A 13,890-nucleotide genomic window follows, 5' to 3' on the forward strand; every position below is an offset into this window, starting at 1 on the left:
GAAATATCAAAATTCCAAATAGTCCGTATAATAAAAAACTATTCGATAGTGTTATTCGAATAGAATATCAAACTATTCGAATAAACTATTCAATAGTGCTATTCGAGTAGAATATCAAACTATTCGAATAAACTATTCGATAGTGCTATTCGAATAGACTATTCGATAGTGCTATTCGAATAGACTATTCGATAGTGCTATTCGAATAGACTATTCGATAGCTTATCAGAATATTCGATAGTTTTTATTGAAAAACTACTAATCGGTTATACTTAAAAACATTCGAATAGTATTCGATAGCTTAAAAAAACTATCGAATACTATTCGATAGTGTAAACTATTCGATAGTGCCCATCACTAGTACAAACATCACAAACAGAGGGTTCAATTTTGTCAACAATTGAATGTCAAGATAATTCTAACCAAGAAAATCAAATAAATGATATAAACTACGATGACTCCTATAATGATAATCCTATAATGAGAGCATTTAAAGATGCATAATTATTTTAATAATATGTATAATTAGTAATAATTAATTAATAATTTAATGATTAATATTTAAAAATAAATTGAAGAATGTAAACAGTAAATGATAATAAAGACTTAATAAAAATATAAAGTAAATACAAACATTAATGTTTTCTCTTAATGCCTTGTAAATTTCGACACATACTTCAGGTATAAATTTACATATTGAAGATCTTGAAACTCGGTAAAAGTGACGTGAGTTTCCTGTAATTGATGCCAGACGAAAGAAAATCTAAAGTGATCTCCAACTTTATAATACAATTTTTCCTAGCATCGTATAAACTATTCTAGCTTCTTCCAAGCCAGGATAGGCGTTGGGAATAGCTAGCTTGCTATCCTAGCTTGAAAAACTAGCCTTGTGCATTCCGGGCTTAAAGCTCAGCTGTCCGTTCGTCGGTCACCAGGCTGTATTTCATGAACCGTGAAAGTTAAACAGTTAAAATTTTCACTGATGATGTATTTATGTTGCTGCTATTGGCGATTGAAAGCTTATCAATTATCAGGCCGGCGGGGGGTGGATCTGTAACGGGGAACGTGTAAAATAACATATAAATGATACACAGCGTCCCCGTTACATCTTATCAATTTCAATCGCCAATAACAAAAAATAGTAAAAATCCGTTAGAATATATAATATAAGCAGTGTTGCCAACATGTAGGGGAACACGGGGTAAAACTGATACTGGGGCAAAATCGATATTGCTTATTTGCTTTATTCTATAGATGAAAATTATCAGTTTTAAATTTTTTTCATTCCTTATCATGAAACATGTTGTTATCACTGTTAACATCAATTGCAACGTTTTATTTGAATTGTTATTCGATTACGAACATTTTAAAGTTAATTATTATCATTATTTCATATTTTGAATTTAAGATTTAACAATGATAGAACTAAACTACAATTACTATACTTGTATAATCTACAGCCTGTAAAGACTGTTTTGCAATCACTAACTTCTTTTTATCTAATAATATTGTGTAGGTTATCAACAATTTCGTAAAAATTATACTTTGGGGCAAAACCGATCAGTTTTTATAATGCTTGATAATTGCTATTTATTTGTTATAGGTTAGGATTAGGTACACCAACCTAATAATCAGTTATTATATTTTATTAAGAACAACATGTGTTGTTGAAATTTGTTTTTATTTTGGTTTTTTGAATATTAATTAAGTTATTAATGTCTTATAATACTTAAATACAATGGTTATTTGTATTTGGTTTAGTAAGTTCCTTTGAAAAAAAGGTTAATATTATATTTTTCTCCATCATTATTTTAGTATTTGTTATACCATGCATCGGTATTGCACCATTACAAATCGATTTTGCCCCAGTATCGGGGCAAAATTGATAAAATGTTAAAAATAGTTAATTGCTTGTTAAAAATTAAATATGAATGATATTCCACTGTATTGTAATTCAATATTGTAAACAAGAAGTTACTTAATACAACTGCGCAAACAGATCACGTCTATTTTAAGATACTGAATTATTATGAAAATATTCATTTTTTCAGTCAGTTTTGCCCTGTGTTCCCCTATTATTATTATGTCATGTTCGTGTTATCTTTCGCAACCATTACCGCAGTGTACGTCTTTTGCGCGACTTCACACATTTATTATTACATTATTATAATTTTTAACTAATATTTTAAATTGACTGTTCGTTCAATGGCTTATTGGCCTTATTAAAATAAATAACCGGGTTATAGAAACAGTACTAGCGAAAGCGATAGCAGTAAACAGTTTACTTGCGGTTACCTACTCCACCAAAACACGCATATTGTCATCCATCAGACCGTTTGACTAGACATTTTTGGACTATATACTTATATTTATTATTTTCGTACAAACATTTCGACAACAACGTTACTATATTTATTAAAAACAACGTTAACACACTAATGTGCAATTCTAGCAATTCACATTTTACAATAATCACCTGCATGCGAGTTATAAAAAAATTATCCGTTGAAAGGCCCGCAATATTTGCTAAGATAGGTACAGTAATGTACCCACATGAGATATCGTGTTCATTATTAAACCAGAATACATTAACGCATTCTCAATAAGAGTGTACAACAAACAAAACGACAACCGACATTCATCGTGTCCGTTCACAACTCCAGTAATAATTAAGTACAATGAAATCATGCAATAGTAGTTTGCTTATCTGCATGTTGACATTTAATCGTTTTTAATTGTCTTTTTTCTACGTAAAGCATTTACGATGATATGATTGAATTATGACCAGACACAATTAGAGGACACTGAATAAAATGTATTGAATAATACTATAGTCGTGTCCCCGACTTTTTTTATAGCAAGAATATCACACGATACAGTTATAAAATTGATAATGAGTTACGACTACGAGTCTTCCAACGTCTGCCGACTGGCGACTAACGGAGTAAGTGTAAAGTATTAAGTAATGGACAATGGAACTAGCGCCACAAGCGGTATAAAACGCAGACAACAACGGAGGTGGAAAAACATTCATTGCATTATAGACATTTTTTGATACTAGCGCTCTGGTGAGCAACTCACGTACTATTTATGTGTAATAAACGTATAAGGGTATAACGGATAGGGATATATAAATTAATACAATCAAAAAATCAATCATCTTATATGTTATACGGTTTTCCCGTGGGGTAAACCACTCTTGGAAATCAGTATACAAATGTTTGGTAATCATTGGAAATCTGGGGTAATCTGTAGTAACCTTTGGAAATCTCTGGTAGTTTTTTGAATTTAGAATTAATTTTCGATATTGCAAACATCAGTTGACATAATCATATTATAATTTTGATGAATTAATTTAAAATTAGTAATTGTATAAGATTTAAATTAGTATCCTATTTAAATGCAAAACACTTTATATTCCAATTTTTCTATTGCTTTATAATACCAAAATTATTTATTATGATTTTGAAAAATGTCAACTACTTGTGAGTTGTGATATGAAAATAACAGGGGGGTAAACCACAAGCAGAAGTAGGTGTACAAATATTAGGAAATACTTTGGAAGTACATTGAATAACACGGAATTCCGAGGAAGTACATGAAAATACATGGAAGTACAAGGAAGTACGCGGAAATAAGCAGAAGTAGGTAGGTGGAAGTACCGAAATTAAATTATTATTATTATTTTTATTGAAGAAAACATCGTACATGCATCATGCGTTGTATTCGTCTCACTATAACGCATAATATATGTATATATAAATCAAAATCCATCTAGTTTGCCAAAAGTTCCAGGTCCAATTGATGTAGCTCAAACGTTAGTTGAAGGTCCTACTCAACCAAAATTAAAATGTTATCCAAAAACTGTATATGGTGTTGGCAAAACAAAAAGAATGAGAAGCTTTAATTCAAGTTGGTATGATCAGTTTAATTGGATAGAGTATAGTAAAACAGATGATTCTGTTTACTGTTTTCCTTGCAGATTTTTTTCATTAAAAACTAGTTCTGATTTAACTTTTATTAATGTTGGGTATAAAAATTGGAAAAATGCAATGTCTTGTAAGGGGTTTTCTAGACATCATAATACTGATGAATATAAATAATGTTCAATAGCCTGGTTAGATTATAAAAATAACAAAAAAAAAAATACTTCAGTTCTATCACAAATATCAGATCAACACGCTCGGATAGTTGCCGAAAACAGAAGGTATATGAAGGCTATAATTGTATCCTTAAGAATGTTAGCAATACAAGGTCAGGGTTTCCGTGGCCATAATGAAAATGAGGCTAGTCTTAACAGAGGTAATTTTATAGAAATTATGAATACTATAGGATTATTTGATGATAGTTAAAAATAAAATTAAGGGTCCAAAAAATGCAAGATATTTGCACCACTCTATACAGGTTGAAATTATTCATATTATGGCTAATATGATATTAAATAGAATTTCTTCTGAAGTCAAAGAATCTGTATACTTTTCTATAATGACTGATGAAACTAAAGACATATCAAAAACTGAGCAATTTTCTGTAGTGGTAAGGTATTATTTTCAGGGAGAGTTAAAAGAGCGGTTTTTAGGTTTTACTCCATTAACAGATTTAGATGGTAAATCTTTATTTTCACATATAAAATCTATTCTATTTAAAAGTAAAATTGATATTAATAACTGTATTGCCCAAACATATGACGGGGCAAGTGTGATGCGTGGACACATAAATGGTGTACAAGCATTATTTAGAAAAGAAGTACCTTGGGCTCTATATACACACTGTGCTAATCATAGGCTCAATTTAGTTTTGGTTGATGTAACTAAAAATATTGAAGAAGTTGATGTTTTCTTTAATTTCTTACAAGAATTATATGTTTTCATGTCTGGTTCAGTTATACATAATAAATTTATAGAATTACAAAAAAAGGTACTTAAAACTAATAAACCAATAGAACTTAAACGTTTATGTCTTACAAGGTGGTGATCACAAATTCACTGTTGCAGGGCTATTAAAAGTACTCTTAATGTTATTTTATTACTATTAAACAATGTTAATGCTAAAGAACTATTAAAAAAATAGACTTTAAATTTATTTATTATTTTTATTTAATGATTTTTTATCACAAATAAATATTATTAGTAAATACTTCCAAGATGTTAATGCTGATATGATAAAAGGTATGTCATTAATTGAGCATCTAAAAAAGTATTTTTTGGATTTGAGAAATGAAGACTCTCATAAAAAAATGTATGATGAAGCAACAACAATTGCAACTAACTTAAATATTAGACTTCCTATTATACAGGTAAAACAAAAAAAGACAAAAAAAATACCTAAAAAATTGGAAATATTTATATATGAAAGTAGTACCTTAGAGAAACAACCACTTATATCAGAAAAAGAATTTCAAACTGATTTATATTACCGTATTGTGGATAACATATTAAACGAATTAGATAAAAGATTTATTGATAATTCTAATATTTTATGTGGAGTAAGTGCCTTTAATCCAAAAGCTTCAGTTTTCCTAGACAATGACTTAATTGTGCCTTTAGCTAATCATTATTCGTGTGATATAAATTCTTTAGAAGCAGAATTAAAAATAATTAAAAAGTCAATAAAAGTGTATGAAGAAAAGTTTAAATTAAAACTGCATGATGTTTTTTTTTTCATGCTTTTTTGTGTGAGTATCAAATAGCCTTTACTGAAATGTTTAAGCTTTGTTCCATCGCTATAACTATACCTATATCCTCATCTGCTTGTGAGCGCACCTTTTCATGTATGAAACGAATAAAAAATTATTTAAGGAATTCCTTGCTTGACACCAATTTATCGAATTTGAGTATTATATCAATAGAAAAAAGTGAGGCTAAATTACTAGATAAAGATGCAATTATTGATACTTTTTCTAATTCTCATGGCAATCGTAGAATAATTTTAAAATAAGTTAAAATATGATTATTACCTTAGGTAATTCCGTTTACCTATTATTTATTTAGTTACATAATTGTCTAATATAATAATTATATTGTACAAGTATTTAATAGTTGTTTTATATTTCATTATGTACCTAGTTATGGTTTGCTAATGTATTAATATGTATTCAATTATAAACTTTGAAATCAAAATTTTTTAGATGTATAATATTATGTTGTTTATTTAATAAAGAAAATATAAAGGATTGCAGTTTTATGTATCTCATTTTACTTTTCTTTTTAAATAAGTATCTGATAAATAAATAACCCAACTCACCAAAACTCCTGGTCACTGAGACTGTAACTCAACTACCATTTTTCAAGGGGGGAGGTCAAAGACCTTAAGAAATTAAATAAACAATTTTTATTACAAAAGTACTTATAGGTACTTATGTATGTAGATTCAAAGGTGGGTATTCCAAAAAAGGACACTCCGGCCCCTGTCACCCCCCCCCCCCCCCCCGTTGATTAAACTACCATACGTCCAAACAACTGTGCCTGCCCAAATATTTGACCCTTTGGCCCGCCCTGGGAAAAATTCCTGGCGCCACCACTGCGTGGCACACAGAACGATACACAATCACTACAGCAACGGTTAGTCAGCCAAAAGACCCTCGACCAAAACCACAAAAATGCTGGACCAAGAAACAAGGTGGGCAATTGTCCAATCGCTGGTAAATGGCAACCCTATACTATAAGGAAAAACAATAATTAAAATACTCAATTAGAGCTGCCGAACCATATTTACCAAACAATAGAATAATAAAACCAGAGTTGATCGCAGCAGCACAGCAAAACCAAAGGCTTGGTACGAGGTTTTCGACACTTTAAGCAGGAACAGAAAAGGGCATATAACCTCTCGCCTGTATGGCGTAGAAGAAAAACAAAAAAAACAAATAATTTTTAAAAGATTAACTATAGTCGCAAAAAATGGACCATTATCAATAAAACCCATCATCGCAGCTGACTACCGATAGCACCAAGTGTTGCCAACGCTAGCAGCATTACGATGACGGGAACTTAACAACTAATGGTGCAAACAACCACTGCACACTATCAATTATATACACAACACCTAGTCTACACCTGGTTGCTGTGAACGAAACCACTGAAGTTCTGGAGGGCAGCATTATCCTCACACCACTTTTAGTCAAGTTGGCTCCAAACACAGACATCAATGAGGATGAAATTCAACAGTGGGCATCGGGGGCTGCGATGAAGCACCAGAAAATTTGAAGTGATGATGAAATCATGAATGTCGTGACCAAAGAAGATGATGAATTTTTGTCTCCTTCAAAAATATCTGCTTCAGAAGCCACAAAGCGTTGAATTAGGCCATTGAATGGGCTGAACAAAACGTGGAAAGCTGCGAAGAACGAATGTTGCTTAGACGTTTGCAGGACAAGGCATTCAATCACCATATAGGAACCAGTGTACAAAAAAAAATAAATCAATATTTTAAATAATAAGATTCATATTATGTAATAAATATTGTATTAACTAGCTGTTGTACATACATATATAATTATAATAATTTTTTGTATTCATTATCTTTTTAAATTACGTATTTTTAAATGATTAATACAAAAAAAAATAAATTTAAAAATTTAAATTACAACAAAATTGATGGTTTTTTAAGCCATAGGTAATCCGAACGACCCCTTTCCCAATCTCGTTCGGATTTTCGAGACCCTACTGTATTATATTTTTATATACCTATACTCTATATAACATAGGTATATTATATATATGTGTATTATATATGTAGATTTGTTATTTTAAGTTTTAAATATTTTTATATCATTGTAGTATGATTACGTAATAATTTAATATTCCTTAGTTTTATCACCCTCCCCCTCCCCCGAATTAAGACTCTAGGTACATTCCTACTTCGTTATTTATATACTTAACCCTAGGTTAAGCGCGTCGATATTTGTTATATGGTTAGGCGTTAGTTGTTATGGTTATTAACTTAATACTATTATAAAATATATGAATAGAATTTTTATATAATAATATTTTTTAATATTTTATTATTTAAACTTATGAAAAATATTTTTTTATAATACGCAATTTTTACATACGTCTTTTAAATGATCACCGCACATCCATTTCTTACACTTACAACACCACCTTCTGGTAGTTTTATCACGCGCTCGTCCACATCGACCTCTGGATCCATCTGGTTTTTCTGTCACTGTAACTGTCGTTTCCTTTTCTCCTAACAAAAGTTTAGCACGTCTTTGAAGTTCAATTGGAAGTGTTTCTATTGTAGATCTCAATTTAATTTGTGGTTTTATAAGTTCCTTTGACAAGTTTTGTAAAAAGTCGATCCTTTTTATATTTATATTTCCCATGTTATTAGATTTATAAATACATCGTGCATTTATGGCAGCCACGTTCAAAAGGTTATAAAATACAACCATTGGCCAACGTTTTGTGTTACGTGCTACATTGTAATTTTGACAATATTGATCAACTTAATCAACACCAGTTTTAGTCCTATTATAGAATGTAATTATATCTGGTTTCTTTTTATCACCTGTTTCTTCATCTATTTCATCGTCATGGTACATAGATGAGATAGCCAAAACAGTTTTATTTTTTTTTGGACAATATGAAACCAATGTACAATCCTTTTGAAATCCAAATACTGTAGACGTTTCAACTCGTTTTTTGTTTGGTAAAAATTCTTTTGGAATCTCTCGTTTATTTTTACGAATTGTACCTACATATGTTAATTTCTTTTCTTTCAAACTGGTAATCAAGGGTATACTTGTAAACCAGTTATCACCCGTAGTGTTTCTATTTGTTCCAACAATAGGTTCAACTAATCGCAAAACAACATCTCGAGAAGCATTACTAATTTTGTATGGTCCATCGGGTTGTGTACCAAGATAGGTCTCTAAATTTAATGTATAGACAGTTTTAGGATCAACTAGAGTAAATGTTTTTATTCCATATTTGGCCGGTTTACTGGGAATATACTGCCTAAATCGACATTTTCCCCGAAAAGCTAATAACTGCTCATCTATAGTTACATATTCACTTGCGCAGTAATATTTTTGAAAATTGTCAACCATCAATGTAAAAATATCTCTAATAGGAGCTAATTTATCAAATTGTTTACGAGCCACTCGATCACGCTCATCATCAAACTGCAAACATCTTACAAGAAAACGAAATCTTTTTTCACTCATAGTCAAGTAACATGACTTAATTCCATTTCCTTTTGAATTATCCCACAGTTGATGTATATTTTTACGAGAGCACCTAAAGGATCCTATTTGATATAACAGTCCAATAAACGCTCTAATTTCTGTAACGTCTGTAAGCCTTGCGTCTCTACTTTGCTGAAATTTGTCACGTATTGTTTCAATATAAATATTTGTACAGTGCGTTATAATTCTAGTAATATTATCATCAATAAATAAATTTAAAATTTCAATTTGAGATTTATTTTCACGTGCTTCTCTTCTAGGACCAGGAAGATGGGTTATAATATTGTGTGCACGTGTACAAACATTAACAGGAGGTTTTATTTTACACCAGTTTGTTATTCCATCCTTTCCTATGTAAAAATTATTGGCATTTTCAGGTGCCTCATCAATTTCGGAATCAGTTGCGTCTTCTTCAGAATTGGTATCATGATCACTTCTAAATAAAAAATCATTATCTGAATCACTATCCTCTCCAAAAGATTCTTCTTCACTACTAATATTTTCGAACCAATTTCGAATAATATTTTCATCTGAAGTCCTCTCAAGTCTCAATCTTTTATTATTTGACATATTAAACTAAATAAATAAAAACGTGAACACAATATTGTCTAACTATCGATTTTATATTATTATTTACTATATATTTTTACCCTAAAAACTACGACGATGAAGTAAGCTCAGATGGTCGCGTGGTGGACACTTGTCACCCAGTCAGATAAATAAATACACACAACCGTTCCGAATAATTGCACTTCGGTAAATGAGTCAAATAACGTTTCACGTATGTCTAAACGATAGGTACCTAGAGATAACGAAGACATAAATTGAATTCGATAAGAATAATCTATTTTTAAAATATACTGAGTGATGTAATAATAATAATAATCTGATGTTGTTTTCTTCTGAAAAAGATTTGGATGATAAAATGTTAAATGAAATGGCACAAAAATGGGCAACTCTAAAAAAAAGAAGAATATTGATAAATTGAAATAAATAAATTGAATATTTAGGTATAAGAAAATAAGTCATTTTTATAATAATATACAATAATGTACATTTTTATTATTTACTTTGTTTTGTTTTTTTTTTTTTTTAACATTATTTATTATTTTATTGAAAATGTGGTACTTACCTAATGGAATAATTTTTTGTTATGGATATCTTATATAGGTATTATAAACAATTTTCATAATCTATTAGTATAATAGCTTTAATTTTTAATTTACTTAAATAATTAAAACATTTTAACTGTTTAACGATGAAATAGGTACGACAAAATAATAAAAACAAGTTGTCCCGGATCAATTTTTAGAGTTGGCCAAACTACCAACTTTGGCCCCCCAATAAAAACTTCCTCGTTACGCCCCTGAACGCATTACGCCTGTATAATAAGTAACTCGGTATAAACGTAAACCTTCATGCTCTCGATGTAGGGTTTTCAAAAACGATGTATATACGCATGCGTATTTATACATAATACATGTGTATCCTTCACGTACCACAGTAGGCATCCTGCACAATCAACAGTAGCCCGGGTTCGTACGAGCGATGCACGCATACACCAACATGCGTAATAAATATAATGTGATTAACGGTCAAGACGATTAATTACGTACACGTTCGTGGTTGTGACGAACGCGGCGGTGTATATACATAATATTATATACATAAAATGGTATCCTGTCATATGTAATCTATATTATATTATGCGTGAGTGTGTGTGTATGTGATTGTATGAGCGCACCAATAGCGATATGTTAATGTCGCAATTCTGATGAAAGCCAGTCATTTACATATACCAAGCGCGTATATATATACATTATATAATAATCCATAGGTACCCTATACGGGTGTATACTTATGTATGATCTAATATACCGTGCAGTACCAATATAGCCAAATAGTTATCTATATATCACTACACGTAGGTATATCGAACAAGTGCCGCACATGCTGCGTCGTGTAATATGTATACTACCTATATTATATTGCATTACTATATTATATTGCATATGTATTTGACGCGTATGTTGAACTAATTAATATGACAGACATATCACCAGAAGACAGCAGTTAGTATATATACATGCAGTTGCCCCCCTTTGGCGTTTTCTGGGTTAATTATCATAATTATTATTGATGATTTTAATGTTCTAAAAAAACTTAAAAATGTTCCAAAAATCTTTAAATGCATAAAAAGACCTTAATATTTAAAATCGTCAAAAAATTCAATGTAGGTATATTATAAAACGAGTATCGCGTAGCTAAATTTGGAATGCATACAGTTTTACCAACCTCAATCATACCGTTGTAATATAAAATATCGTAAAATAAACTTTTTTAAATTAAAAATAAAAACATTTTTTTTTTTTAACTGAGTGATTTTCATTACACTAATATGAACGTCAGCACATTAGAAATTATTTTTATATATTATTTGATGTAGGGGAGAATGGGGAATACCAGTCAGTGGGTAATACCGGTCACCTTGTTATCCAATAATCCAGTGCATTTAAACTCATTTTGAAAATACAAAAGTGGTAAGAATGATTACAAAAGCTTATTCTTATCGAAACGAAATTATCAAAAGATTTTTTTACGTTCAAATGTGTGCAATTAGTTTTTAGAGATAATTTTTCTAAAAGAAAATGTCTTGCAATCTCAATTAAGGTAAAAATATTTATAATACATTTCTACTTCTTAGATGTACATATAAAACAGAATATGGAGATTATGTTTATGCATTCAAATCATGTATTATGGTTTATCAATGAATAAATATTTTCTAATTATTTATCAAAAGGGGAAATACCAGTTAGTATATATAATATAATATAATATGTGGTGATAAACAATGATAGAACTCAGTATTATTTATTGGTTTTTTTTTTCAGTATCTATCTAATATCTATAAAGAAACTTTTATTTTAAACCATGTAGTAGCTAACAACTTTATAGTTCTAATGTAAGCAATAGTATAATATTTGAATTTTTAATACCGGAGATACACGTGCTCCCGGCTAAGGTGGCCGCCATTCCACTATCTTCCCCTAGTGGTGGGATGTCAACCAAGTTTTTACTCTTTTGATAAAAAAATTAAATGTTCATAGATGGCATATCTACAATAGGTTCAACTTTTAAAGTTTGTGGTATTCAATGACTGAATAAACTAGAAATATTTTATTTTATAAATTACCTAAAATTATAAAATCAACGATAACATTTTATTTACTAAAAAAAAATGTATTTGATAGTGTAAAATTACATAATAATTAATTAAAAATTAATGCTGTAAGAGTTTTAAATAACTAACTACGTAATACGTAGAACGTAGTACGTATAGGTCATTCATAAATATTTTTACATTCCTTGTCTTTATGAAAGAAAACATAATATGTTATCACATAATATTATCACAAAAATACTTTATTACTCATAGGATAGTGAGACGAAAAATGTAAAAAGGAAAATCTTTTACCCTCCCCTTGACAAATTCCTGCGGATGCCCTTGAATATACCTGTTTCGGATCAGTTTGTAATTTGAACAAAAAAATAAAAAAATAAGAAAATCATATGAGAATTTGTTAAATTACAGGTAAATATCCAATGTCTAATTTATCCTTGATTATAACATTTTGAATTTTTCACTCTATAGGTCGGGGGCAAACGCTTTTTCCAAAGTGTATAATAATATGAACAAAGTCTTGCAAATTAATACTTTTTAGAACGAAAAAATAATTATTAATATTTTATAAATATAAATTAGACCGATCCAAAAATATTCAAATAACCATTAATTAATTTTAACTGTGAACATTTCAGATATATTTATAAATTTAAGATAACACTAATTTATGATAAAATATGATAATTTTCTGTTCGAATAATCTTAATTGTATAATACAAAATTAATAACGAGTCAGACGTCTTCAAATCCTTATACAGGGCTGTCCTAAGGATTTGCGAGGCCCAGGGCGAAAATACTTTTATATATTAATTTATACAATTGGTTGATCTACCACTGCCAAAAAATAATCTTGATAAAATTTTTGTTCATTAGAAACTGTACGTGTATTATTACATTTATAATCAAACTGCTTACTTTTTTTTAGAACTCTAGATTGTTTGAAAATTGGTTGAGTTCAAATGTCTTCACATAATTGTTGTGCAGTTTTTTTTGATAACTCGATCGATCCAGACAGAAATGTTTTGTTTAATAATATTATTATAACATTATAATAACGAATAATATTAGTATAACGTTATTATAATACTATTATAATATTATCATTACAAAATGCTGTCTTGATCAAACCCCTTTTCTCTAAAATTATTAAAATAATCTTTAAGACCACTTTATAACTTAACAGCACTCAGTTCCATGTTTTCGCTCTGAAGACTCTTACTAACTTTATTAATAGCAGATAGTAGTTCATACCAACTAACAACACTTAAAATACGAACTAAGACGAAATTTCACTTGTTATTTTAGGATCCTTTGTTAATTCACTGACGTCTACTAAAGCATCGTGTACCTACTTGGCATAATTGAAAACGAATAGGTTTAATCGATTCGACACGAGATTCCCGTCTGGTATCTGACATTGGTTTTAAAGTAAAGTCTGAAACGTATTTTAAAAGAATAGTTGAATAGTAGAAGCTCTGAAAATTGTATAAATTCTTTGAATTACGCCAAAAAATGT

At 29.7% G+C, this 13,890-nt stretch overlaps 1 pseudogene; it reads right to left on the bottom strand.

The window, feature by feature from the left end:
- Positions 1–6,565: 6,565 nt before the first annotated feature.
- LOC115033088 lies at positions 6,566–9,757 on the bottom strand (annotated as a pseudogene).
- Between the last annotated feature and the right edge of the window lie 4,133 nt (positions 9,758–13,890).

Source organism: Acyrthosiphon pisum, chromosome X, assembly GCF_005508785.2.
Source record: "Acyrthosiphon pisum isolate AL4f chromosome X, pea_aphid_22Mar2018_4r6ur, whole genome shotgun sequence".
NCBI classification, from domain to species: Eukaryota; Metazoa; Arthropoda; class Insecta; order Hemiptera; family Aphididae; genus Acyrthosiphon; species Acyrthosiphon pisum.